This window comes from Heptranchias perlo, chromosome 42, assembly GCF_035084215.1.
Source record: "Heptranchias perlo isolate sHepPer1 chromosome 42, sHepPer1.hap1, whole genome shotgun sequence".
Classification (NCBI taxonomy): Eukaryota; Metazoa; Chordata; class Chondrichthyes; order Hexanchiformes; family Hexanchidae; genus Heptranchias; species Heptranchias perlo.
In genome coordinates, this window is record NC_090366.1 from 6,295,399 (window position 1) to 6,322,120 (window position 26,722).

General features: G+C 51.3%; 1 protein-coding gene across 1 annotated transcript in view; it reads right to left on the bottom strand.

Moving 5' to 3' along the window:
• LOC137306166 (POU domain, class 2, transcription factor 2-like) overlaps positions 1-26,722 on the bottom strand; it is a 565,364-nt gene that overhangs the window by 112,912 nt on the left and 425,730 nt on the right. The gene's annotated exons all lie outside the window — the stretch shown is intronic.

The following is a 26,722-nucleotide window of genomic DNA, read 5'->3' on the forward strand; positions in this document are numbered from 1 at the left end:
CGACAGACTCAATTACAGGAGAGAGAGTCACCGACAGACTCAGTTACTGGAGAGAGACTCACCGACGGACTCAGTTACAGGAGAGAGAGTCACCGACAGACTCAGTTACAGGAGAGAGAGTCACCGACAGACTCAGTTACAGGAGAGAGAGTCACCGACAGACTCAGTTACAGGAGAGAGAGTCACCGACAGACTCAGTTACAGGAGAGAGAGTCACCGACAGACTCAGTTACAGGAGAGAGAGTCACCGACAGACTCAGTTACAGGAGAGAGAGTCACAGACAGACTCAATTACAGGAGAGAGAGTCACCGACAGACTCAGTTACTGGAGAGAGACTCACCGACAGACTCAATTACAGGAGAGAGAGTCACCGACAGACTCAGTTGCAGGGGAGAGAGTCAACGACAGACTCAGTTACAGGAGAGAGACTCACCGACGGACTCAGTTAGAGGAGAGAGAGTCAGCGACAGACTCAGTTACAGGAGAGAGAGTCACCGACAGACTCAGTTACAGGAGAGAGCCACCGACAGACTCAGTTACAGGAGAGAGTCACCGACAGACTCAGTTACAGGAGAGAGACTCACCGACAGACTCAGTTACAGGAGAGAGACTCACCGACGGACTCAGTTACAGGAGAGAGAGTCACCGACAGACACAGTTACAGGAGAGAGAGTCACCGACAGACTCAGTTACAGGAGAGAGAGTCAGACAGACTCAGTTACAGGAGAGAGAGTCATCGACAGACTCAGTTACAGGAGAGAGACTCACCGACAGACTCAGTTACAGCAGAGAGACTCACCGACAGACTCAGTTACAGGAGAGAGAGTCACCGACAGACTCAGTTACAGGAGAGAGAGTCACAGACAGACTCAGTTACAGGAGAGAGAGTCACCGACAGACTCAGTTACAGGAGAGAGAGTCACCGACAGACTCAGTTACAGGAGAGAGAGTCACCGACAGACTCAGTTACAGGAGAGAGAGTCACCGACAGACTCAGTTACAGGAGAGAGATTCACCGACAGACTCAGTTACAGGAGAGAGAGTCACAGACAGACTCAGTTACAGGAGAGAGAGTCACCGACAGACTCAGTTACAGGAGAGAGATTCACCGACAGACTCAGTTACAGGAGAGAGAGTCACCGACAGACTCAGTGACAGGAGAGAGACTCACCAACAGACTCAATTACAGGAGAGAGAGTCACCGACAGACTCAGTTACTGGAGAGAGACTCACCGACAGACTCAGTTACAGGAGAGAGATTCACCGACAGACTCAGTTACAGGAGAGAGAGTCACCGACAGACTCAGTGACAGGAGAGAGACTCACCAACAGACTCAATTACAGGAGAGAGAGTCACCGACAGACTCAGTTACAGGAGAGAGAGTCACCGACAGACTCAGTTGCAGGAGAGAGACTCACCGACAGACTCAGTTACAGGAGAGAGAGTCAGACAGACTCAGTTACAGGAGAGAGAGTCATCGACAGACTCAGTTGCAGGAGAGAGAGTCACCGACAGACTCAGTTACAGGAGAGAGACTCACGGACAGACACAGTTACAGGAGAGAGAGTCACCGACAGACTCAGTTACAGGAGAGAGAGTCAGACAGACTCAGTTGCAGGAGAGAGAGTCACCGACAGACTCAGTTACAGGAGAGAGTCACCGACAGACTCAGTTACAGGAGAGAGAGTCACCGACAGATTCAATTACAGGAGAGAGTCACCGACAGACTCAGTTACAGGAGAGAGACTCACCGACGGACTCAGTTACAGGAGAGAGACTCACCGACGGACTCAGTTACAGGAGAGAGAGTCACCGACAGACACAGTTACAGGAGAGAGAGTCACCGACAGACTCAGTTACAGGAGAGAGAGTCAGACAGACTCAGTTACAGGAGAGAGAGTCATCGACAGACTCAGTTACAGGAGAGAGACTCACCGACAGACTCAGTGACAGCAGAGAGACTCACCGACAGACTCAGTTACAGGAGAGAGAGTCACCGACAGACTCAGTTACAGGAGAGAGAGTCACAGACAGACTCAGTTTCAGGAGAGAGATTCACCGACAGACTCAGTTACAGGAGAGAGAGTCACCGACAGACTCAGTGAAAGGAGAGAGACTCACCAACAGACTCAATTACAGGAGAGAGAGTCACCGACAGACTCAGTTACAGGAGAGAGAGTCACCGACAGACTCAGTTTCAGGAGAGAGACTCACCGACAGACTCAGTTACAGGAGAGAGAGTCAGACAGACTCAGTTACAGGAGAGAGAGTCATCGACAGACTCAGTTGCAGGAGAGAGACTCACGGACAGACACAGTGACAGGAGAGAGAGTCACCGACAGACTCAGTTACAGGAGAGAGAGTAAGACAGACTCAGTTACAGGAGAGAGAGTCACCGACAGACTCAGTTACAGGAGAGAGTCACCGACAGACTCAGTTACAGGAGAGAGAGTCACCGACAGACTCAGTTACAGGAGAGAGTCACCGACAGACTCAGTTACAGGAGAGAGACTCACCGACGGACTCAGTTACAGGAGAGAGACTCACCGACGGACTCAGTTACAGGAGAGAGAGTCACCGACAGACACAGTTACAGGAGAGAGAGTCACCGACAGACTCAGTTACAGGATAGAGAGTCAGACAGACTCAGTTACAGGAGAGAGAGTCATCGACAGACTCAGTTACAGGAGAGAGACTCACCGACAGACTCAGTTACAGCAGAGAGACTCACCGACAGACTCAGTTACAGGAGAGAGAGTCACCGACAGACTCAGTTACAGGAGAGAGAGTCACAGACAGACTCAGTTTCAGGAGAGAGAGTCACCGACAGACTCAGTTACAGGAGAGAGAGTCACCGACAGACTCAGTTACAGGAGAGAGAGTCACCGACAGACTCAGTTACTGGAGAGAGACTCACCGACGGACTCAGTTACAGGAGAGAGAGTCACCGACAGACTCAGTTACAGGAGAGAGAGTCACCGACAGACTCAGTTGCAGGAGAGAGAGTCACCGACAGACTCAGTTACAGGAGAGAGAGTCACCGACAGACTCAGTTACAGGAGAGAGAGTCACCGACAGACTCAGTTACTGGAGAGAGAGTCACCGACAGACTCAGTTACAGGAGAGAGAGTCACAGACAGACTCAATTACAGGAGAGAGAGTCACCGACAGACTCAGTTACTGGAGAGAGACTCACCGACAGACTCAATTACAGGAGAGAGAGTCACCGACAGACTCAGTTACAGGGGAGAGAGTCAACGACAGACTCAGTTACAGGAGAGAGACTCACCGACGGACTCAGTTAGAGGAGAGAGAGTCAGCGACAGACTCAGTTGCAGGAGAGAGAGTCACCGACAGACTCAGTTACAGGAGAGAGTCACCGACAGACTCAGTTACAGGAGAGAGAGTCACCGACAGACTCAGTTACAGGAGAGAGTCACCGACAGACTCAGTTACAGGAGAGAGACTCACCGACGGACTCAGTTACAGGAGAGAGAGTCACCGACAGACACAGTTACAGGAGAGAGAGTCACCGACAGACTCAGTTACAGGAGAGAGAGTCAGACAGACTCAGTTACAGGAGGGAGAGTCATCGACAGACTCAGTTGCAGGAGAGAGACTCACCGACAGACTCAGTTACAGCAGAGAGACTCAGCGACAGACTCAGTTACAGGAGAGAGAGTCACCGACAGACTCAGTTACAGGAGAGAGAGTCACAGACAGACTCAGTTACAGGAGAGAGAGTCACCGACAGACTCAGTTACAGGAGAGTCACCGACAGACTCAGTTACAGGAGAGAGAGTCACCGACAGACTCAGTTACAGGAGAGAGAGTCACCGACAGACTCAGTTACAGGAGAGAGATTCACCGACAGACTCAGTTACAGGAGAGAGATTCACCGACAGACTCAGTTACAGGAGAGAGAGTCACCGACAGACTCAGTGACAGGAGAGACTCACCGACAGACTCAATTACAGGAGAGAGAGTCACCGACAGACTCAGTTGCAGGAGAGAGAGTCACCGACAGACTCAGTTGCAGGAGAGAGTCACCGACAGACTCAGTTACAGGAGAGAGAGTCACCGACAGACTCAGTTACAGGAGAGAGTCACCGACAGACTCAGTTACAGGAGAGAGACTCACCGACGGACTCAGTTACAGGAGAGAGACTCACCGACGGACTCAGTTACAGGAGAGAGAGTCACCGACAGACACAGTTACAGGAGAGAGAGTCACCGACAGACTCAGTTACAGGAGAGAGAGTCAGACAGACTCAGTTGCAGGAGAGAGAGTCATCGACAGACTCAGTTACAGGAGAGAGACTCACCGACAGACTCAGTTACAGCAGAGAGACTCACCGACAGACTCAGTTACAGGAGAGAGAGTCACCGACAGACTCAGTTACAGGAGACAGAGTCACAGACAGACTCAGTTCCAGGAGAGAGATTCACCGACAGACTCAGTAACAGGAGAGAGAGTCACCGACAGACTCAGTGACAGGAGAGAGACTCACCGACAGACTCAATTACAGGAGAGAGAGTCACCGACAGACTCAGTTACAGGAGAGAGAGTCACCGACAGACTCAGTTTCAGGAGAGAGACTCACCGACAGACTCAGTTACAGGAGAGAGAGTCAGACAGACTCAGTTACAGGAGAGAGAGTCATCGACAGACTCAGTTGCAGGAGAGAGACTCACGGACAGACACAGTTACAGGAGAGAGAGTCACCGACAGACTCAGTTACTGGAGAGAGACTCACCGACAGACTCAGTTACAGGAGAGAGATTCACCGACAGACTCAGTTACAGGAGAGAGAGTCACAGACAGACTCAGTTACAGGAGAGAGAGTCACCGACAGACTCAGTTACAGGAGAGAGATTCACCGACAGACTCAGTTACAGGAGAGAGAGTCACCGACAGACTCAGTGACAGGAGAGAGACTCACCAACAGACTCAATTACAGGAGAGAGAGTCACCGACAGACTCAGTTACTGGAGAGAGACTCACCGACAGACTCAGTTACAGGAGAGAGATTCACCGACAGACTCAGTTACAGGAGAGAGAGTCACCGACAGACTCAGTGACAGGAGAGAGACTCACCAACAGACTCAATTACAGGAGAGAGAGTCACCGACAGACTCAGTTACAGGAGAGAGAGTCACCGACAGACTCAGTTGCAGGAGAGAGACTCACCGACAGACTCAGTTACAGGAGAGAGAGTCAGACAGACTCAGTTACAGGAGAGAGAGTCATCGACAGACTCAGTTGCAGGAGAGAGAGTCACCGACAGACTCAGTTACAGGAGAGAGACTCACGGACAGACACAGTTACAGGAGAGAGAGTCACCGACAGACTCAGTTACAGGAGAGAGAGTCAGACAGACTCAGTTGCAGGAGAGAGAGTCACCGACAGACTCAGTTACAGGAGAGAGTCACCGACAGACTCAGTTACAGGAGAGAGAGTCACCGACAGATTCAATTACAGGAGAGAGTCACCGACAGACTCAGTTACAGGAGAGAGACTCACCGACGGACTCAGTTACAGGAGAGAGACTCACCGACGGACTCAGTTACAGGAGAGAGAGTCACCGACAGACACAGTTACAGGAGAGAGAGTCACCGACAGACTCAGTTACAGGAGAGAGAGTCAGACAGACTCAGTTACAGGAGAGAGAGTCATCGACAGACTCAGTTACAGGAGAGAGACTCACCGACAGACTCAGTGACAGCAGAGAGACTCACCGACAGACTCAGTTACAGGAGAGAGAGTCACCGACAGACTCAGTTACAGGAGAGAGAGTCACAGACAGACTCAGTTTCAGGAGAGAGATTCACCGACAGACTCAGTTACAGGAGAGAGAGTCACCGACAGACTCAGTGAAAGGAGAGAGACTCACCAACAGACTCAATTACAGGAGAGAGAGTCACCGACAGACTCAGTTACAGGAGAGAGAGTCACCGACAGACTCAGTTTCAGGAGAGAGACTCACCGACAGACTCAGTTACAGGAGAGAGAGTCAGACAGACTCAGTTACAGGAGAGAGAGTCATCGACAGACTCAGTTGCAGGAGAGAGACTCACGGACAGACACAGTGACAGGAGAGAGAGTCACCGACAGACTCAGTTACAGGAGAGAGAGTAAGACAGACTCAGTTACAGGAGAGAGAGTCACCGACAGACTCAGTTACAGGAGAGAGTCACCGACAGACTCAGTTACAGGAGAGAGAGTCACCGACAGACTCAGTTACAGGAGAGAGTCACCGACAGACTCAGTTACAGGAGAGAGACTCACCGACGGACTCAGTTACAGGAGAGAGACTCACCGACGGACTCAGTTACAGGAGAGAGAGTCACCGACAGACACAGTTACAGGAGAGAGAGTCACCGACAGACTCAGTTACAGGATAGAGAGTCAGACAGACTCAGTTACAGGAGAGAGAGTCATCGACAGACTCAGTTACAGGAGAGAGACTCACCGACAGACTCAGTTACAGCAGAGAGACTCACCGACAGACTCAGTTACAGGAGAGAGAGTCACCGACAGACTCAGTTACAGGAGAGAGAGTCACAGACAGACTCAGTTTCAGGAGAGAGAGTCACCGACAGACTCAGTTACAGGAGAGAGAGTCACCGACAGACTCAGTTACAGGAGAGAGAGTCACCGACAGACTCAGTTACTGGAGAGAGACTCACCGACGGACTCAGTTACAGGAGAGAGAGTCACCGACAGACTCAGTTACAGGAGAGAGAGTCACCGACAGACTCAGTTGCAGGAGAGAGAGTCACCGACAGACTCAGTTACAGGAGAGAGAGTCACCGACAGACTCAGTTACAGGAGAGAGAGTCACCGACAGACTCAGTTACTGGAGAGAGAGTCACCGACAGACTCAGTTACAGGAGAGAGAGTCACAGACAGACTCAATTACAGGAGAGAGAGTCACCGACAGACTCAGTTACTGGAGAGAGACTCACCGACAGACTCAATTACAGGAGAGAGAGTCACCGACAGACTCAGTTACAGGGGAGAGAGTCAACGACAGACTCAGTTACAGGAGAGAGACTCACCGACGGACTCAGTTAGAGGAGAGAGAGTCAGCGACAGACTCAGTTGCAGGAGAGAGAGTCACCGACAGACTCAGTTACAGGAGAGAGTCACCGACAGACTCAGTTACAGGAGAGAGAGTCACCGACAGACTCAGTTACAGGAGAGAGTCACCGACAGACTCAGTTACAGGAGAGAGACTCACCGACGGACTCAGTTACAGGAGAGAGAGTCACCGACAGACACAGTTACAGGAGAGAGAGTCACCGACAGACTCAGTTACAGGAGAGAGAGTCAGACAGACTCAGTTACAGGAGGGAGAGTCATCGACAGACTCAGTTGCAGGAGAGAGACTCACCGACAGACTCAGTTACAGCAGAGAGACTCAGCGACAGACTCAGTTACAGGAGAGAGAGTCACCGACAGACTCAGTTACAGGAGAGAGAGTCACAGACAGACTCAGTTACAGGAGAGAGAGTCACCGACAGACTCAGTTACAGGAGAGTCACCGACAGACTCAGTTACAGGAGAGAGAGTCACCGACAGACTCAGTTACAGGAGAGAGAGTCACCGACAGACTCAGTTACAGGAGAGAGATTCACCGACAGACTCAGTTACAGGAGAGAGATTCACCGACAGACTCAGTTACAGGAGAGAGAGTCACCGACAGACTCAGTGACAGGAGAGACTCACCGACAGACTCAATTACAGGAGAGAGAGTCACCGACAGACTCAGTTGCAGGAGAGAGAGTCACCGACAGACTCAGTTGCAGGAGAGAGTCACCGACAGACTCAGTTACAGGAGAGAGAGTCACCGACAGACTCAGTTACAGGAGAGAGTCACCGACAGACTCAGTTACAGGAGAGAGACTCACCGACGGACTCAGTTACAGGAGAGAGACTCACCGACGGACTCAGTTACAGGAGAGAGAGTCACCGACAGACACAGTTACAGGAGAGAGAGTCACCGACAGACTCAGTTACAGGAGAGAGAGTCAGACAGACTCAGTTGCAGGAGAGAGAGTCATCGACAGACTCAGTTACAGGAGAGAGACTCACCGACAGACTCAGTTACAGCAGAGAGACTCACCGACAGACTCAGTTACAGGAGAGAGAGTCACCGACAGACTCAGTTACAGGAGACAGAGTCACAGACAGACTCAGTTCCAGGAGAGAGATTCACCGACAGACTCAGTAACAGGAGAGAGAGTCACCGACAGACTCAGTGACAGGAGAGAGACTCACCGACAGACTCAATTACAGGAGAGAGAGTCACCGACAGACTCAGTTACAGGAGAGAGAGTCACCGACAGACTCAGTTTCAGGAGAGAGACTCACCGACAGACTCAGTTACAGGAGAGAGAGTCAGACAGACTCAGTTACAGGAGAGAGAGTCATCGACAGACTCAGTTGCAGGAGAGAGACTCACGGACAGACACAGTTACAGGAGAGAGAGTCACCGACAGACTCAGTTACTGGAGAGAGACTCACCGACAGACTCAGTTACAGGAGAGAGATTCACCGACAGACTCAGTTACAGGAGAGAGAGTCAGACAGACTCAGTTACAGGAGAGAGAGTCATCGACAGACTCAGTTGCAGGAGAGAGAGTCACCGACAGACTCAGTTACAGGAGAGAGACTCACGGACAGACACAGTTACAGGAGAGAGAGTCACCGACAGACTCAGTTACAGGAGAGAGAGTCAGACAGACTCAGTTGCAGGAGAGAGAGTCACCGACAGACTCAGTTACAGGAGAGAGTCACCGACAGACTCAGTTACAGGAGAGAGAGTCACCGACAGATTCAGTTACAGGAGAGAGTCACCGACAGACTCAGTTACAGGAGAGAGACTCACCGACGGACTCAGTTACAGGAGAGAGACTCACCGACGGACTCAGTTACAGGAGAGAGAGTCACCGACAGACACAGTTACAGGAGAGAGAGTCACCGACAGACTCAGTTACAGGAGAGAGAGTCAGACAGACTCAGTTACAGGAGAGAGAGTCATCGACAGACTCAGTTACAGGAGAGAGACTCACCGACAGACTCAGTGACAGCAGAGAGACTCACCGACAGACTCAGTTACAGGAGAGAGAGTCACCGACAGACTCAGTTACAGGAGAGAGAGTCACAGACAGACTCAGTTTCAGGAGAGAGATTCACCGACAGACTCAGTTACAGGAGAGAGAGTCACCGACAGACTCAGTGAAAGGAGAGAGACTCACCAACAGACTCAATTACAGGAGAGAGAGTCACCGACAGACTCAGTTACAGGAGAGAGAGTCACCGACAGACTCAGTTTCAGGAGAGAGACTCACCGACAGACTCAGTTACAGGAGAGAGAGTCAGACAGACTCAGTTACAGGAGAGAGAGTCATCGACAGACTCAGTTGCAGGAGAGAGACTCACGGACAGACACAGTGACAGGAGAGAGAGTCACCGACAGACTCAGTTACAGGAGAGAGAGTCAGACAGACTCAGTTACAGGAGAGAGAGTCACCGACAGACTCAGTTACAGGAGAGAGTCACCGACAGACTCAGTTACAGGAGAGAGAGTCACCGACAGACTCAGTTACAGGAGAGAGTCACCGACAGACTCAGTTACAGGAGAGAGACTCACCGACGGACTCAGTTACAGGAGAGAGACTCACCGACGGACTCAGTTACAGGAGAGAGAGTCACCGACAGACACAGTTACAGGAGAGAGAGTCACCGACAGACTCAGTTACAGGATAGAGAGTCAGACAGACTCAGTTACAGGAGAGAGAGTCATCGACAGACTCAGTTACAGGAGAGAGACTCACCGACAGACTCAGTTACAGCAGAGAGACTCACCGACAGACTCAGTTACAGGAGAGAGAGTCACCGACAGACTCAGTTACAGGAGAGAGAGTCACAGACAGACTCAGTTACAGGAGAGAGAGTCACCGACAGACTCAGTTACAGGAGAGAGAGTCACCGACAGACTCAGTTACAGGAGAGAGAGTCACCGACAGACTCAGTTACTGGAGAGAGACTCACCGACGGACTCAGTTACAGGAGAGAGAGTCACCGACAGACTCAGTTACAGGAGAGAGAGTCACCGACAGATTCAATTACAGGAGAGAGTCACCGACAGACTCAGTTACAGGAGAGAGACTCACCGACGGACTCAGTTACAGGAGAGAGACTCACCGACGGACTCAGTTACAGGAGAGAGAGTCACCGACAGACACAGTTACAGGAGAGAGAGTCACCGACAGACTCAGTTACAGGAGAGAGAGTCAGACAGACTCAGTTACAGGAGAGAGAGTCATCGACAGACTCAGTTACAGGAGAGAGACTCACCGACAGACTCAGTGACAGCAGAGAGACTCACCGACAGACTCAGTTACAGGAGAGAGAGTCACCGACAGACTCAGTTACAGGAGAGAGAGTCACAGACAGACTCAGTTTCAGGAGAGAGATTCACCGACAGACTCAGTTACAGGAGAGAGAGTCACCGACAGACTCAGTGAAAGGAGAGAGACTCACCAACAGACTCAATTACAGGAGAGAGAGTCACCGACAGACTCAGTTACAGGAGAGAGAGTCACCGACAGACTCAGTTTCAGGAGAGAGACTCACCGACAGACTCAGTTACAGGAGAGAGAGTCAGACAGACTCAGTTACAGGAGAGAGAGTCATCGACAGACTCAGTTGCAGGAGAGAGACTCACGGACAGACACAGTGACAGGAGAGAGAGTCACCGACAGACTCAGTTACAGGAGAGAGAGTAAGACAGACTCAGTTACAGGAGAGAGAGTCACCGACAGACTCAGTTACAGGAGAGAGTCACCGACAGACTCAGTTACAGGAGAGAGAGTCACCGACAGACTCAGTTACAGGAGAGAGTCACCGACAGACTCAGTTACAGGAGAGAGACTCACCGACGGACTCAGTTACAGGAGAGAGACTCACCGACGGACTCAGTTACAGGAGAGAGAGTCACCGACAGACACAGTTACAGGAGAGAGAGTCACCGACAGACTCAGTTACAGGATAGAGAGTCAGACAGACTCAGTTACAGGAGAGAGAGTCATCGACAGACTCAGTTACAGGAGAGAGACTCACCGACAGACTCAGTTACAGCAGAGAGACTCACCGACAGACTCAGTTACAGGAGAGAGAGTCACCGACAGACTCAGTTACAGGAGAGAGAGTCACAGACAGACTCAGTTTCAGGAGAGAGAGTCACCGACAGACTCAGTTACAGGAGAGAGAGTCACCGACAGACTCAGTTACAGGAGAGAGAGTCACCGACAGACTCAGTTACTGGAGAGAGACTCACCGACGGACTCAGTTACAGGAGAGAGAGTCACCGACAGACTCAGTTACAGGAGAGAGAGTCACCGACAGACTCAGTTGCAGGAGAGAGAGTCACCGACAGACTCAGTTACAGGAGAGAGAGTCACCGACAGACTCAGTTACAGGAGAGAGAGTCACCGACAGACTCAGTTACTGGAGAGAGAGTCACCGACAGACTCAGTTACAGGAGAGAGAGTCACAGACAGACTCAATTACAGGAGAGAGAGTCACCGACAGACTCAGTTACTGGAGAGAGACTCACCGACAGACTCAATTACAGGAGAGAGAGTCACCGACAGACTCAGTTACAGGGGAGAGAGTCAACGACAGACTCAGTTACAGGAGAGAGACTCACCGACGGACTCAGTTAGAGGAGAGAGAGTCAGCGACAGACTCAGTTGCAGGAGAGAGAGTCACCGACAGACTCAGTTACAGGAGAGAGTCACCGACAGACTCAGTTACAGGAGAGAGAGTCACCGACAGACTCAGTTACAGGAGAGAGTCACCGACAGACTCAGTTACAGGAGAGAGACTCACCGACGGACTCAGTTACAGGAGAGAGAGTCACCGACAGACACAGTTACAGGAGAGAGAGTCACCGACAGACTCAGTTACAGGAGAGAGAGTCAGACAGACTCAGTTACAGGAGGGAGAGTCATCGACAGACTCAGTTGCAGGAGAGAGACTCACCGACAGACTCAGTTACAGCAGAGAGACTCAGCGACAGACTCAGTTACAGGAGAGAGAGTCACCGACAGACTCAGTTACAGGAGAGAGAGTCACAGACAGACTCAGTTACAGGAGAGAGAGTCACCGACAGACTCAGTTACAGGAGAGTCACCGACAGACTCAGTTACAGGAGAGAGAGTCACCGACAGACTCAGTTACAGGAGAGAGAGTCACCGACAGACTCAGTTACAGGAGAGAGATTCACCGACAGACTCAGTTACAGGAGAGAGATTCACCGACAGACTCAGTTACAGGAGAGAGAGTCACCGACAGACTCAGTGACAGGAGAGACTCACCGACAGACTCAATTACAGGAGAGAGAGTCACCGACAGACTCAGTTGCAGGAGAGAGAGTCACCGACAGACTCAGTTGCAGGAGAGAGTCACCGACAGACTCAGTTACAGGAGAGAGAGTCACCGACAGACTCAGTTACAGGAGAGAGTCACCGACAGACTCAGTTACAGGAGAGAGACTCACCGACGGACTCAGTTACAGGAGAGAGACTCACCGACGGACTCAGTTACAGGAGAGAGAGTCACCGACAGACACAGTTACAGGAGAGAGAGTCACCGACAGACTCAGTTACAGGAGAGAGAGTCAGACAGACTCAGTTGCAGGAGAGAGAGTCATCGACAGACTCAGTTACAGGAGAGAGACTCACCGACAGACTCAGTTACAGCAGAGAGACTCACCGACAGACTCAGTTACAGGAGAGAGAGTCACCGACAGACTCAGTTACAGGAGACAGAGTCACAGACAGACTCAGTTCCAGGAGAGAGATTCACCGACAGACTCAGTAACAGGAGAGAGAGTCACCGACAGACTCAGTGACAGGAGAGAGACTCACCGACAGACTCAATTACAGGAGAGAGAGTCACCGACAGACTCAGTTACAGGAGAGAGAGTCACCGACAGACTCAGTTTCAGGAGAGAGACTCACCGACAGACTCAGTTACAGGAGAGAGAGTCAGACAGACTCAGTTACAGGAGAGAGAGTCATCGACAGACTCAGTTGCAGGAGAGAGACTCACGGACAGACACAGTTACAGGAGAGAGAGTCACCGACAGACTCAGTTACTGGAGAGAGACTCACCGACAGACTCAGTTACAGGAGAGAGATTCACCGACAGACTCAGTTACAGGAGAGAGAGTCAGACAGACTCAGTTACAGGAGAGAGAGTCATCGACAGACTCAGTTGCAGGAGAGAGAGTCACCGACAGACTCAGTTACAGGAGAGAGACTCACGGACAGACACAGTTACAGGAGAGAGAGTCACCGACAGACTCAGTTACAGGAGAGAGAGTCAGACAGACTCAGTTGCAGGAGAGAGAGTCACCGACAGACTCAGTTACAGGAGAGAGTCACCGACAGACTCAGTTACAGGAGAGAGAGTCACCGACAGATTCAGTTACAGGAGAGAGTCACCGACAGACTCAGTTACAGGAGAGAGACTCACCGACGGACTCAGTTACAGGAGAGAGACTCACCGACGGACTCAGTTACAGGAGAGAGAGTCACCGACAGACACAGTTACAGGAGAGAGAGTCACCGACAGACTCAGTTACAGGAGAGAGAGTCAGACAGACTCAGTTACAGGAGAGAGAGTCATCGACAGACTCAGTTACAGGAGAGAGACTCACCGACAGACTCAGTGACAGCAGAGAGACTCACCGACAGACTCAGTTACAGGAGAGAGAGTCACCGACAGACTCAGTTACAGGAGAGAGAGTCACAGACAGACTCAGTTTCAGGAGAGAGATTCACCGACAGACTCAGTTACAGGAGAGAGAGTCACCGACAGACTCAGTGAAAGGAGAGAGACTCACCAACAGACTCAATTACAGGAGAGAGAGTCACCGACAGACTCAGTTACAGGAGAGAGAGTCACCGACAGACTCAGTTTCAGGAGAGAGACTCACCGACAGACTCAGTTACAGGAGAGAGAGTCAGACAGACTCAGTTACAGGAGAGAGAGTCATCGACAGACTCAGTTGCAGGAGAGAGACTCACGGACAGACACAGTGACAGGAGAGAGAGTCACCGACAGACTCAGTTACAGGAGAGAGAGTCAGACAGACTCAGTTACAGGAGAGAGAGTCACCGACAGACTCAGTTACAGGAGAGAGTCACCGACAGACTCAGTTACAGGAGAGAGAGTCACCGACAGACTCAGTTACAGGAGAGAGTCACCGACAGACTCAGTTACAGGAGAGAGACTCACCGACGGACTCAGTTACAGGAGAGAGACTCACCGACGGACTCAGTTACAGGAGAGAGAGTCACCGACAGACACAGTTACAGGAGAGAGAGTCACCGACAGACTCAGTTACAGGATAGAGAGTCAGACAGACTCAGTTACAGGAGAGAGAGTCATCGACAGACTCAGTTACAGGAGAGAGACTCACCGACAGACTCAGTTACAGCAGAGAGACTCACCGACAGACTCAGTTACAGGAGAGAGAGTCACCGACAGACTCAGTTACAGGAGAGAGAGTCACAGACAGACTCAGTTACAGGAGAGAGAGTCACCGACAGACTCAGTTACAGGAGAGAGAGTCACCGACAGACTCAGTTACAGGAGAGAGAGTCACCGACAGACTCAGTTACTGGAGAGAGACTCACCGACGGACTCAGTTACAGGAGAGAGAGTCACCGACAGACTCAGTTACAGGAGAGAGAGTCACCGACAGACTCAGTTACAGGAGAGAGAGTCACCGACAGACTCAGTTACAGGAGAGAGAGTCACCGACAGACTCAGTTACTGGAGAGAGAGTCACCGACAGACTCAGTTACAGGAGAGAGAGTCACAGACAGACTCAATTACAGGAGAGAGAGTCACCGACAGACTCAGTTACTGGAGAGAGAGTCAGCGACAGACTCAGTTACAGGAGAGAGAGTCACCGACAGACTCAGTTACAGGAGAGAGTCACCGACAGACTCAGTTACAGGAGAGAGAGTCACCGACAGACTCAGTTACAGGAGAGAGTCACCGACAGACTCAGTTACAGGAGAGAGACTCACCGACGGACTCAGTTACAGGAGAGAGAGTCACCGACAGACACAGTTACAGGAGAGAGAGTCACCGACAGACTCAGTTACAGGAGAGAGAGTCAGACAGACTCAGTTACAGGAGGGAGAGTCATCGACAGACTCAGTTACAGGAGAGAGACTCACCGACAGACTCAGTTACAGCAGAGAGACTCACCGACAGACTCAGTTACAGGAGAGAGAGTCACCGACAGACTCAGTTACAGGAGAGAGAGTCACAGACAGACTCAGTTACAGGAGAGAGAGTCACCGACAGACTCAGTTACAGGAGAGAGAGTCACCGACAGACTCAGTTACAGGAGAGAGAGTCACCGACAGACTCAGTTACAGGAGAGAGATTCACCGACAGACTCAGTTACAGGAGAGAGAGTCACAGACAGACTCAGTTACAGGAGAGAGAGTCACCGACAGACTCAGTTACAGGAGAGAGATTCACCGACAGACTCAGTTACAGGAGAGAGAGTCACCGACAGACTCAGTGACAGGAGAGAGACTCACCAACAGACTCAATTACAGGAGAGAGAGTCACCGACAGACTCAGTTACTGGAGAGAGACTCACCGACAGACTCAGTTACAGGAGAGAGATTCACCGACAGACTCAGTTACAGGAGAGAGAGTCACCGACAGACTCAGTGACAGGAGAGAGACTCACCCACAGACTCAATTACAGGAGAGAGAGTCACCGACAGACTCAGTTACAGGAGAGAGAGTCACCGACAGACTCAGTTGCAGGAGAGAGACTCACCGACAGACTCAGTTACAGGAGAGAGAGTCAGACAGACTCAGTTACAGGAGAGAGAGTCATCGACAGACTCAGTTGCAGGAGAGAGAGTCACCGACAGACTCAGTTACAGGAGAGAGACTCACGGACAGACACAGTTACAGGAGAGAGAGTCACCGACAGACTCAGTTACAGGAGAGAGAGTCAGACAGACTCAGTTGCAGGAGAGAGAGTCACCGACAGACTCAGTTACAGGAGAGAGTCACCGACAGACTCAGTTACAGGAGAGAGAGTCACCGACAGATTCAATTACAGGAGAGAGTCACCGACAGACTCAGTTACAGGAGAGAGACTCACCGACGGACTCAGTTCCAGGAGAGAGACTCACCGACGGACTCAGTTACAGGAGAGAGAGTCACCGACAGACACAGTTACAGGAGAGAGAGTCACCGACAGACTCAGTTACAGGAGAGAGAGTCAGACAGACTCAGTTACAGGAGAGAGAGTCATCGACAGACTCAGTTACAGGAGAGAGACTCACCGACAGACTCAGTGACAGCAGAGAGACTCACCGACAGACTCAGTTACAGGAGAGAGAGTCACCGACAGACTCAGTTACAGGAGAGAGAGTCACAGACAGACTCAGTTTCAGGAGAGAGATTCACCGACAGACTCAGTTACAGGAGAGAGAGTCACCGACAGACTCAGTGAAAGGAGAGAGACTCACCAACAGACTCAATTACAGGAGAGAGAGTCACCGACAGACTCAGTTACAGGAGAGAGAGTCACCGACAGACTCAGTTTCAGGAGAGAGACTCACCGACAGACTCAGTTACAGGAGAGAGAGTCAGACAGACTCAGTTACAGGAGAGAGAGTCATCGACAGACTCAGTTGCAGGAGAGAGACTCACGGACAGACACAGTGACAGGAGAGAGAGTCACCGACAGACTCAGTTACAGGAGAGAGAGTCAGACAGACTCAGTTACAGGAGAGAGAGTCACCGACAGACTCAGTTACAGGAGAGAGTCACCGACAGACTCAGTTACAGGAGAGAGAGTCACCGACAGACTCAGTTACAGGAGAGAGTCACCGACAGACTCAGTTACAGGAGAGAGACTCACCGACGGACTCAGTTACAGGAGAGAGACTCACCGACGGACTCAGTTACAGGAGAGAGAGTCACCGACAGACACAGTTACAGGAGAGAGAGTCACCGACAGACTCAGTTACAGGATAGAGAGTCAGACAGACTCAGTTACAGGAGAGAGAGTCATCGACAGACTCAGTTACAGGAGAGAGACTCACCGACAGACTCAGTTACAGCAGAGAGACTCACCGACAGACTCAGTTACAGGAGAGAGAGTCACCGACAGACTCAGTTACAGGAGAGAGAGTCACAGACAGACTCAGTTTCAGGAGAGAGAGTCACCGACAGACTCAGTTACAGGAGAGAGAGTCACCGACAGACTCAGTTACAGGAGAGAGAGTCACCGACAGACTCAGTTACTGGAGAGAGACTCACCGACGGACTCAGTTACAGGAGAGAGAGTCACCGACAGACTCAGTTACAGGAGAGAGAGTCACCGACAGACTCAGTTGCAGGAGAGAGAGTCACCGACAGACTCAGTTACAGGAGAGAGAGTCACCGACAGACTCAGTTACAGGAGAGAGAGTCACCGACAGACTCAGTTACTGGAGAGAGAGTCACCGACAGACTCAGTTACAGGAGAGAGAGTCACAGACAGACTCAATTACAGGAGAGAGAGTCACCGACAGACTCAGTTACTGGAGAGAGACTCACCGACAGACTCAATTACAGGAGAGAGAGTCACCGACAGACTCAGTTACAGGGGAGAGAGTCAACGACAGACTCAGTTACAGGAGAGAGACTCACCGACGGACTCAGTTAGAGGAGAGAGAGTCAGCGACAGACTCAGTTGCAGGAGAGAGAGTCACCGACAGACTCAGTTACAGGAGAGAGTCACCGACAGACTCAGTTACAGGAGAGAGAGTCACCGACAGACTCAGTTACAGGAGAGAGTCACCGACAGACTCAGTTACAGGAGAGAGACTCACCGACGGACTCAGTTACAGGAGAGAGAGTCACCGACAGACACAGTTACAGGAGAGAGAGTCACCGACAGACTCAGTTACAGGAGAGAGAGTCAGACAGACTCAGTTACAGGAGGGAGAGTCATCGACAGACTCAGTTACAGGAGAGAGACTCACCGACAGACTCAGTTACAGCAGAGAGACTCAGCGACAGACTCAGTTACAGGAGAGAGAGTCACCGAAAGACTCAGTTACAGGAGAGAGAGTCACAGACAGACTCAGTTACAGGAGAGAGAGTCACCGACAGACTCAGTTACAGGAGAGTCACCGACAGACTCAGTTACAGGAGAGAGAGTCACCGACAGACTCAGTTACAGGAGAGAGAGTCACCGACAGACTCAGGTACAGGAGAGAGAGTCAACGACAGACTCAGTTACAGGAGAGAGATTCACCGACAGACTCAGTTACAGGAGAGAGATTCACCGACAGACTCAGTTACAGGAGAGAGAGTCACCGACAGACTCAGTTGCAGGAGAGAGACTCACCGACAGACTCAGTTGCAGGAGAGAGTCACCGACAGACTCAGTTGCAGGAGAGAGAGTCACCGACAGACTCAGTTACAGGAGAGAGTCACCGACAGACTCAGTTACAGGAGAGAGACTCACCGACGGACTCAGTTACAGGAGAGAGACTCACCGACGGACTCAGTTACAGGAGAGAGAGTCACCGACAGACACAGTTACAGGAGAGAGAGTCACCGACAGACTCAGTTACAGGAGAGAGAGTCAGACAGACTCAGTTGCAGGAGAGAGAGTCATCGACAGACTCAGTTACAGGAGAGAGACTCACCGACAGACTCAGTTACAGCAGAGAGACTCACCGACAGACTCAGTTACAGGAGAGAGAGTCACCGACAGACTCAGTTACAGGAGACAGAGTCACAGACAGACTCAGTTCCAGGAGAGAGATTCACCGACAGACTCAGTAACAGGAGAGAGAGTCACCGACAGACTCAGTGACAGGAGAGAGACTCACCGACAGACTCAATTACAGGAGAGAGAGTCACCGACAGACTCAGTTACAGGAGAGAGAGTCACCGACAGACTCAGTTTCAGGAGAGAGACTCACCGACAGACTCAGTTACAGGAGAGAGAGTCAGACAGACTCAGTTACAGGAGAGAGAGTCATCGACAGACTCAGTTGCAGGAGAGAGACTCACGGACAGACACAGTTACAGGAGAGAGAGTCACCGACAGACTCAGTTACTGGAGAGAGACTCACCGACAGACTCAGCTACAGGAGAGAGATTCACCGACAGACTCAGTTACAGGAGAGAGAGTCAGACAGACTCAGTTACAGGAGAGAGAGTCATCGACAGACTCAGTTGCAGGAGAGAGAGTCACCGACAGACTCAGTTACAGGAGAGAGACTCACGGACAGACACAGTTACAGGAGAGAGAGTCACCGACAGACTCAGTTACAGGAGAGAGAGTCAGACAGACTCAGTTGCAGGAGAGAGAGTCACCGACAGACTCAGTTACAGGAGAGAGTCACCGACAGACTCAGTTACAGGAGAGAGAGTCACCGACAGATTCAGTTACAGGAGAGAGTCACCGACAGACTCAGTTACAGGAGAGAGACTCACCGACGGACTCAGTTACAGGAGAGAGACTCACCGACGGACTCAGTTACAGGAGAGAGAGTCACCGACAGACACAGTTACAGGAGAGAGAGTCACCGACAGACTCAGTTACAGGAGAGAGAGTCAGACAGACTCAGTTACAGGAGAGAGAATCATCGACAGACTCAGTTACAGGAGAGAGACTCACCGACAGACTCAGTGACAGCAGAGAGACTCACCGACAGACTCAGTTACAGGAGAGAGAGTCACCGACAGACTCAGTTACAGGAGAGAGAGTCACAGACAGACTCAGTTTCAGGAGAGAGATTCACCGACAGACTCAGTTACAGGAGAGAGAGTCACCGACAGACTCAGTGAAAGGAGAGAGACTCACCAACAGACTCAATTACAGGAGAGAGAGTCACCGACAGACTCAGTTACAGGAGAGAGAGTCACCGACAGACTCAGTTTCAGGAGAGAGACTCACCGACAGACTCAGTTACAGGAGAGAGAGTCAGACAGACTCAGTTACAGGAGAGAGAGTCATCGACAGACTCAGTTGCAGGAGAGAGACTCACGGACAGACACAGTGACAGGAGAGAGAGTCACCGACAGACTCAGTTACAGGAGAGAGAGTCAGACAGACTCAGTTACAGGAGAGAGAGTCACCGACAGACTCAGTTACAGGAGAGAGTCACCGACAGACTCAGTTACAGGAGAGAGAGTCACCGACAGACTCAGTTACAGGAGAGAGTCACCGACAGACTCAGTTACAGGAGAGAGACTCACCGACGGACTCAGTTACAGGAGAGAGACTCACCGACGGACTCAGTTACAGGAGAGAGAGTCACCGACAGACACAGTTACAGGAGAGAGAGTCACCGACAGACTCAGTTACAGGATAGAGAGTCAGACAGACTCAGTTACAGGAGAGAGAGTCATCGACAGACTCAGTTACAGGAGAGAGACTCACCGACAGACTCAGTTACAGCAGAGAGACTCACCGACAGACTCAGTTATATGAGAGAGAGTCACCGACAGACTCAGTTACAGGAGAGAGAGTCACAGACAGACTCAGTTTCAGGAGAGAGAGTCACCGACAGACTCAGTTACAGGAGAGAGAGTCACCGACAGACTCAGTTACAGGAGAGAGAGTCACCGACAGACTCAGTTACTGGAGAGAGACTCACCGACGGACTCAGTAACAGGAGAGAGAGTCACCGACAGACTCAGTTACAGGAGAGAGAGTCACCGACAGACTCAGTTACAGGAGAGAGAGTCACCGACAGACTCAGTTACAGGAGAGAGAGTCACCGACAGACTCAGTTACTGGAGAGAGAGTCACCGACAGACTCAGTTACAGGAGAGAGAGTCACAGACAGACTCAATTACAGGAGAGAGAGTCACCGACAGACTCAGTTACTGGAGAGAGAGTCAGCGACAGACTCAGTTACAGGAGAGAGAGTCACCGACAGACTCAGTTACAGGAGAGAGTCACCGACAGACTCAGTTACAGGAGAGAGAGTCACCGACAGACTCAGTTACAGGAGAGAGTCACCGACAGACTCAGTTACAGGAGAGAGACTCACCGACGGACTCAGTTACAGGAGAGAGAGTCACCGACAGACACAGTTACAGGAGAGAGAGTCACCGACAGACTCAGTTACAGGAGAGAGAGTCAGACAGACTCAGTTACAGGAGGGAGAGTCATCGACAGACTCAGTTACAGGAGAGAGACTCACCGACAGACTAATTTACAGCAGAGAGACTCAGCGACAGACTCAGTTACAGGAGAGAGAGTCACCGACAGACTCAGTTACAGGAGAGAGAGTCACCGACAGACTCAGTTACAGGAGAGTCACCGACAGACTCAGTTACAGGAGAGAGAGTCACCGACAGACTCAGTTACAGGAGAGAGAGTCACCGACAGACTCAGTTACAGGAGAGAGAGTCACCGACAGACTCAGTTACAGGAGAGAAATTCACCGACAGACTCAGTTACAGGAGAGAGATTCACCGACAGACTCAGTTACAGGAGAGTCACCGACAGACTCAGTGACAGGAGAGAGACTCACCGACAGACTCAATTACAGGAGAGAGAGTCACCAACAGACTCAGTTGCAGGAGAGAGAGTCACCGACAGACTCAGTTGCAGGAGAGAGTCACCGACAGACTCAGTTACAGGAGAGAGAGTCACCGACAGACTCAGTTACAGGAGAGAGTCACCGACAGACTCAGTTACAGGAGAGAGACACACCGACGGACTCAGTTACAGGAGAGAGACTCACCGACGGACTCAGTTACAGGAGAGAGAGTCACCGACAGACACAGTTACAGGAGAGAGAGTCACCGACAGACTCAGTTACAGGAGAGAGAGTCAGACAGACTCAGTTGCAGGAGAGAGAGTCATCGACAGACTCAGTTGCAGGAGAGAGACTCACCGACAGACTCAGTTACAGCAGAGAGACTCACCGACAGACTCAGTTACAGGAGAGAGAGTCACCGACAGACTCAGTTACAGGAGAGAGAGTCACAGACAGACTCAGTTCCAGGAGAGAGATTCACCGACAGACTCAGTAACAGGAGAGAGAGTCACCGACAGACTCAGTGACAGGAGAGAGACTCACCGACAGACTCAATTACAGGAGAGAGAGTCACCGACAGACTCAGTTACAGGAGAGAGACTCACCGACAGACTCAGTTGCAGGAGAGAGACTCACCGACAGACTCAGTTACAGGAGAGAGAGTCAGACAGACTCAGTTACAGGAGAGAGAGTCATCGACAGACTCAGTTGCAGGAGAGAGAGTCACCGACAGACTCAGTTACAGGAGAGAGACTCACGGACAGACACAGTTACAGGAGAGAGAGTCACCGACAGACTCAGTTACAGGAGAGAGAGTCAGACAGACTCAGTTACAGGAGAGAGAGTCACCGACAGACTCAGTTACAGGAGACGGTCACCGACAGACTCAGTTACAGGAGAGAGAGTCACCGACAGACTCAGTTACAGGAGAGAGTCACCGACAGACTCAGTTACAGGAGAGAGACTCACCGACGGACTCAGTTACAGGAGAGAGACTCACCGACGGACTCAGTTACAGGAGAGAGAGTCACCGACAGACACAGTTACAGGAGAGAGAGTCACCGACAGACTCAGTTACAGGAGAGAGAGTCAGACAGACTCAGTTACAGGAGAGAGAGTCACCGACAGACTCAGTTACAGGAGAGAGACTCACCGACAGACTCAGTTACAGCAGAGAGACTCACCGACAGACTCAGTTCCAGGAGAGAGAGTCACCGACAGACTCAGTTACAGGAGAGAGAGTCACCGACAGACTCAGTTGCAGGAGAGAGACTCACCGACAGACTCAGTTACAGGAGAGAGAGTCAGACAGACTCAGTTACAGGAGAGAGAGTCATCGACAGACTCAGTTGCAGGAGAGAGAGTCACCGACAGACTCAGTTACAGGAGAGAGACTCACGGACAGACACAGTTACAGGAGAGAGAGTCACCGACAGACTCAGTTACAGGAGAGAGAGTCAGACAGACTCAGTTACAGGAGAGAGAGTCACCGACAGACTCAGTTACAGGAGACGGTCACCGACAGACTCAGTTACAGGAGAGAGAGTCACCGACAGACTCAGTTACAGGAGAGAGTCACCGACAGACTCAGTTACAGGAGAGAGACTCACCGACGGACTCAGTTACAGGAGAGAGACTCACCGACGGACTCAGTTACAGGAGAGAGAGTCACCGACAGACACAGTTACAGGAGAGAGAGTCACCGACAGACTCAGTTACAGGAGAGAGAGTCAGACAGACTCAGTTACAGGAGAGAGAGTCACCGACAGACTCAGTTACAGGAGAGAGACTCACCGACAGACTCAGTTACAGCAGAGAGACTCACCGACAGACTCAGTTACAGGAGAGAGAGTCACCGACAGACTCAGTTACAGGAGAGAGAGTCACAGACAGACTCAGTTTCAGGAGAGAGATTCACCGACAGACTCAGTTACAGGAGAGAGAGTCAGCGACAGACTCAGTGACAGGAGAGAGACTCACCAACAGACTCAATTACAGGAGAGAGAGTCACCGACAGACTCAGTTACAGGAGAGAGAGTCACCAACAGACTCAGTTGCAGGAGAGAGACTCACCGACAGACTCAGTTACAGGAGAGAGAGTCACCGACAGACACAGTTACAGGAGAGAGAGTCACCGACAGACTCAGTTACAGGAGAGAGAGTCAGACAGACTCAGTTACAGGAGAGAGAGTCACCGACAGACTCAGTTACAGGAGAGAGACTCACCGACAGACTCAGTTACAGCAGAGAGACTCACCGACAGACTCAGTTACAGGAGAGAGAGTCACCGACAGACTCAGTTACAGGAGAGAGAGTCACCGACAGACTCAGTTGCAGGAGAGAGACTCACCGACAGACTCAGTTACAGGAGAGAGAGTCAGACAGACTCAGTTACAGGAGAGAGAGTCATCGACAGACTCAGTTGCAGGAGAGAGAGTCACCGACAGACTCAGTTACAGGAGAGAGACTCACGGACAGACACAGTTACAGGAGAGAGAGTCACCGACAGACTCAGTTACAGGAGAGAGAGTCAGACAGACTCAGTTACAGGAGAGAGAGTCACCGACAGACTCAGTTCCAGGAGACGGTCACCGACAGACTCAGTTACAGGAGAGAGAGTCACCGACAGACTCAGTTACAGGAGAGAGTCACCGACAGACTCAGTTACAGGAGAGAGACTCACCGACGGACTCAGTTACAGGAGAGAGACTCACCGACGGACTCAGTTACAGGAGAGAGAGTCACCGACAGACACAGTTACAGGAGAGAGAGTCACCGACAGACTCAGTTACAGGAGAGAGAGTCAGACAGACTCAGTTACAGGAGAGAGAGTCACCGACAGACTCAGTTACAGGAGAGAGACTCACCGACAGACTCAGTTACAGCAGAGAGACTCACCGACAGACTCAGTTACAGGAGAGAGAGTCACCGACAGACTCAGTTACAGGAGAGAGAGTCACAGACAGACTCAGTTTCAGGAGAGAGATTCACCGACAGACTCAGTTACAGGAGAGAGAGTCAGCGACAGACTCAGTGACAGGAGAGAGACTCACCAACAGACTCAATTACAGGAGAGAGAGTCACCGACAGACTCAGTTACAGGAGAGAGAGTCACTAACAGACTCAGTTGCAGGAGAGAGACTCACCGACAGACTCAGTTACAGGAGAGAGAGTCAGACAGACTCAGTTACAGGAGAGAGAGTCATCGACAGACTCAGTTGCAGGAGAGAGAGTCACCGACAGACTCAGTTACAGGAGAGAGTCACCGACAGACTCAGTTACAGGAGAGAGTCACCGACAGACTCAGTTCCAGGAGAGAGACTCACCGACGGACTCAGTTACAGGAGAGAGACTCACCGACGGACTCAGTTACAGGAGAGAGAGTCACCGACAGACACAGTTACAGGAGAGAGAGTCACCGACAGACTCAGTTACAGGAGAGAGAGTCAGACAGACTCAGTTACAGGAGAGAGAGTCATCGACAGACTCAGTTACAGGAGAGAGACTCACCGACAGACTCAGTTACAGCAGAGAGACTCACCGACAGACTCAGTTACAGGAGAGAGAGTCACCGACAGACTAAGTTCCAGGAGAGAGAGTCACAGACAGACTCAGTTTCAGGAGAGAGAGTCACCGACAGACTCAGTTACAGGAGAGAGAGTCACCGACAGACTCAGTGACAGGAGAGAGAGTCACCGACAGACTCAGTTACAGGAGAGAGAGTCACCGACAGACTCAGTTACAGGAGAGAGAGTCACCGACAGACTCAGTTACAGGAGAGAGAATCACCGACAGACTCAGTTACTGGAGAGAGAGTCACCGACAGACTCAGTTACAGGAGAGAGAGTCACAGACAGACTCAATTACAGGAGAGAGAGTCACCGACAGACTTCGTTGCTGGAGAGAGACTCACCGACAGACTCAATTACAGGAGAGAGAGTCACCGACAGACTCAGTTACAGGGGAGAGAGTCAACGACAGACTCAGTTACAGGAGAGAGACTCACCGACGGACTCAGTTCGAGGAGAGAGAGTCAGCGACAGACTCAGTTACAGGAGAGAGAGTCACCGACAGACTCAGTTACAGGAGAGAGTCACCGACAGACTCAGTTACAGGAGAGAGAGTCACCGACAGACTCAGTTACAGGAGAGAGTCACCGACAGACTCAGTTACAGGAGAGAGTCACCGACAGACTCAGTTACAGGAGAGAGAGTCACCGACAGACTCAGTTACAGGAGAGAGTCACCGACAGACTCAGTTACAGGAGAGAGACTCACCGACGGACTCAGTTACAGGAGAGAGAGTCACCGACAGACACAGTTACAGGAGAGAGAGTCACCGACAGACTCAGTTGCAGGAGAGAGAGTCAGACAGACTCAGTTACAGGAGAGAGAGTCACCGACAGACTCAGTTACAGGAGAGAGACTCACCGACGGACTCAGTTACAGGAGAGAGACTCACCGACGGACTCAGTTACAGGAGAGAGAGTCACCGACAGACACAGTTACAGGAGAGAGAGTCACCGACAGACTCAGTTACAGGAGAGAGAGTCAGACAGACTCAGTTACAGGAGAGAGAGTCACCGACAGACTCAGTTGCAGGAGAGAGACTCACCGACAGACTCAGTTACAGCAGAGAGACTCACCGACAGACTCAGTTACAGGAGAGAGAGTCACCGACAGACTCAGTTACAGGAGAGAGAGTCACAGACAGACTCAGTTTCAGGAGAGAGATTCACCGACAGACTCAGTTACAGGAGAGAGAGTCAGCGACAGACTCAGTGACAGGAGAGAGACTCACCAACAGACTCAATTACAGGAGAGAGAGTCACCGACAGACTCAGTTACAGGAGAGAGAGTCACTAACAGACTCAGTTGCAGGAGAGAGACTCACCGACAGACTCAGTTACAGGAGAGAGAGTCAGACAGACTCAGTTACAGGAGAGAGAGTCATCGACAGACTCAGTTGCAGGAGAGAGAGTCACCGACAGACTCAGTTACAGGAGAGAGTCACCGACAGACTCAGTTACAGGAGAGAGTCACCGACAGACTCAGTTCCAGGAGAGAGACTCACCGACGGACTCAGTTACAGGAGAG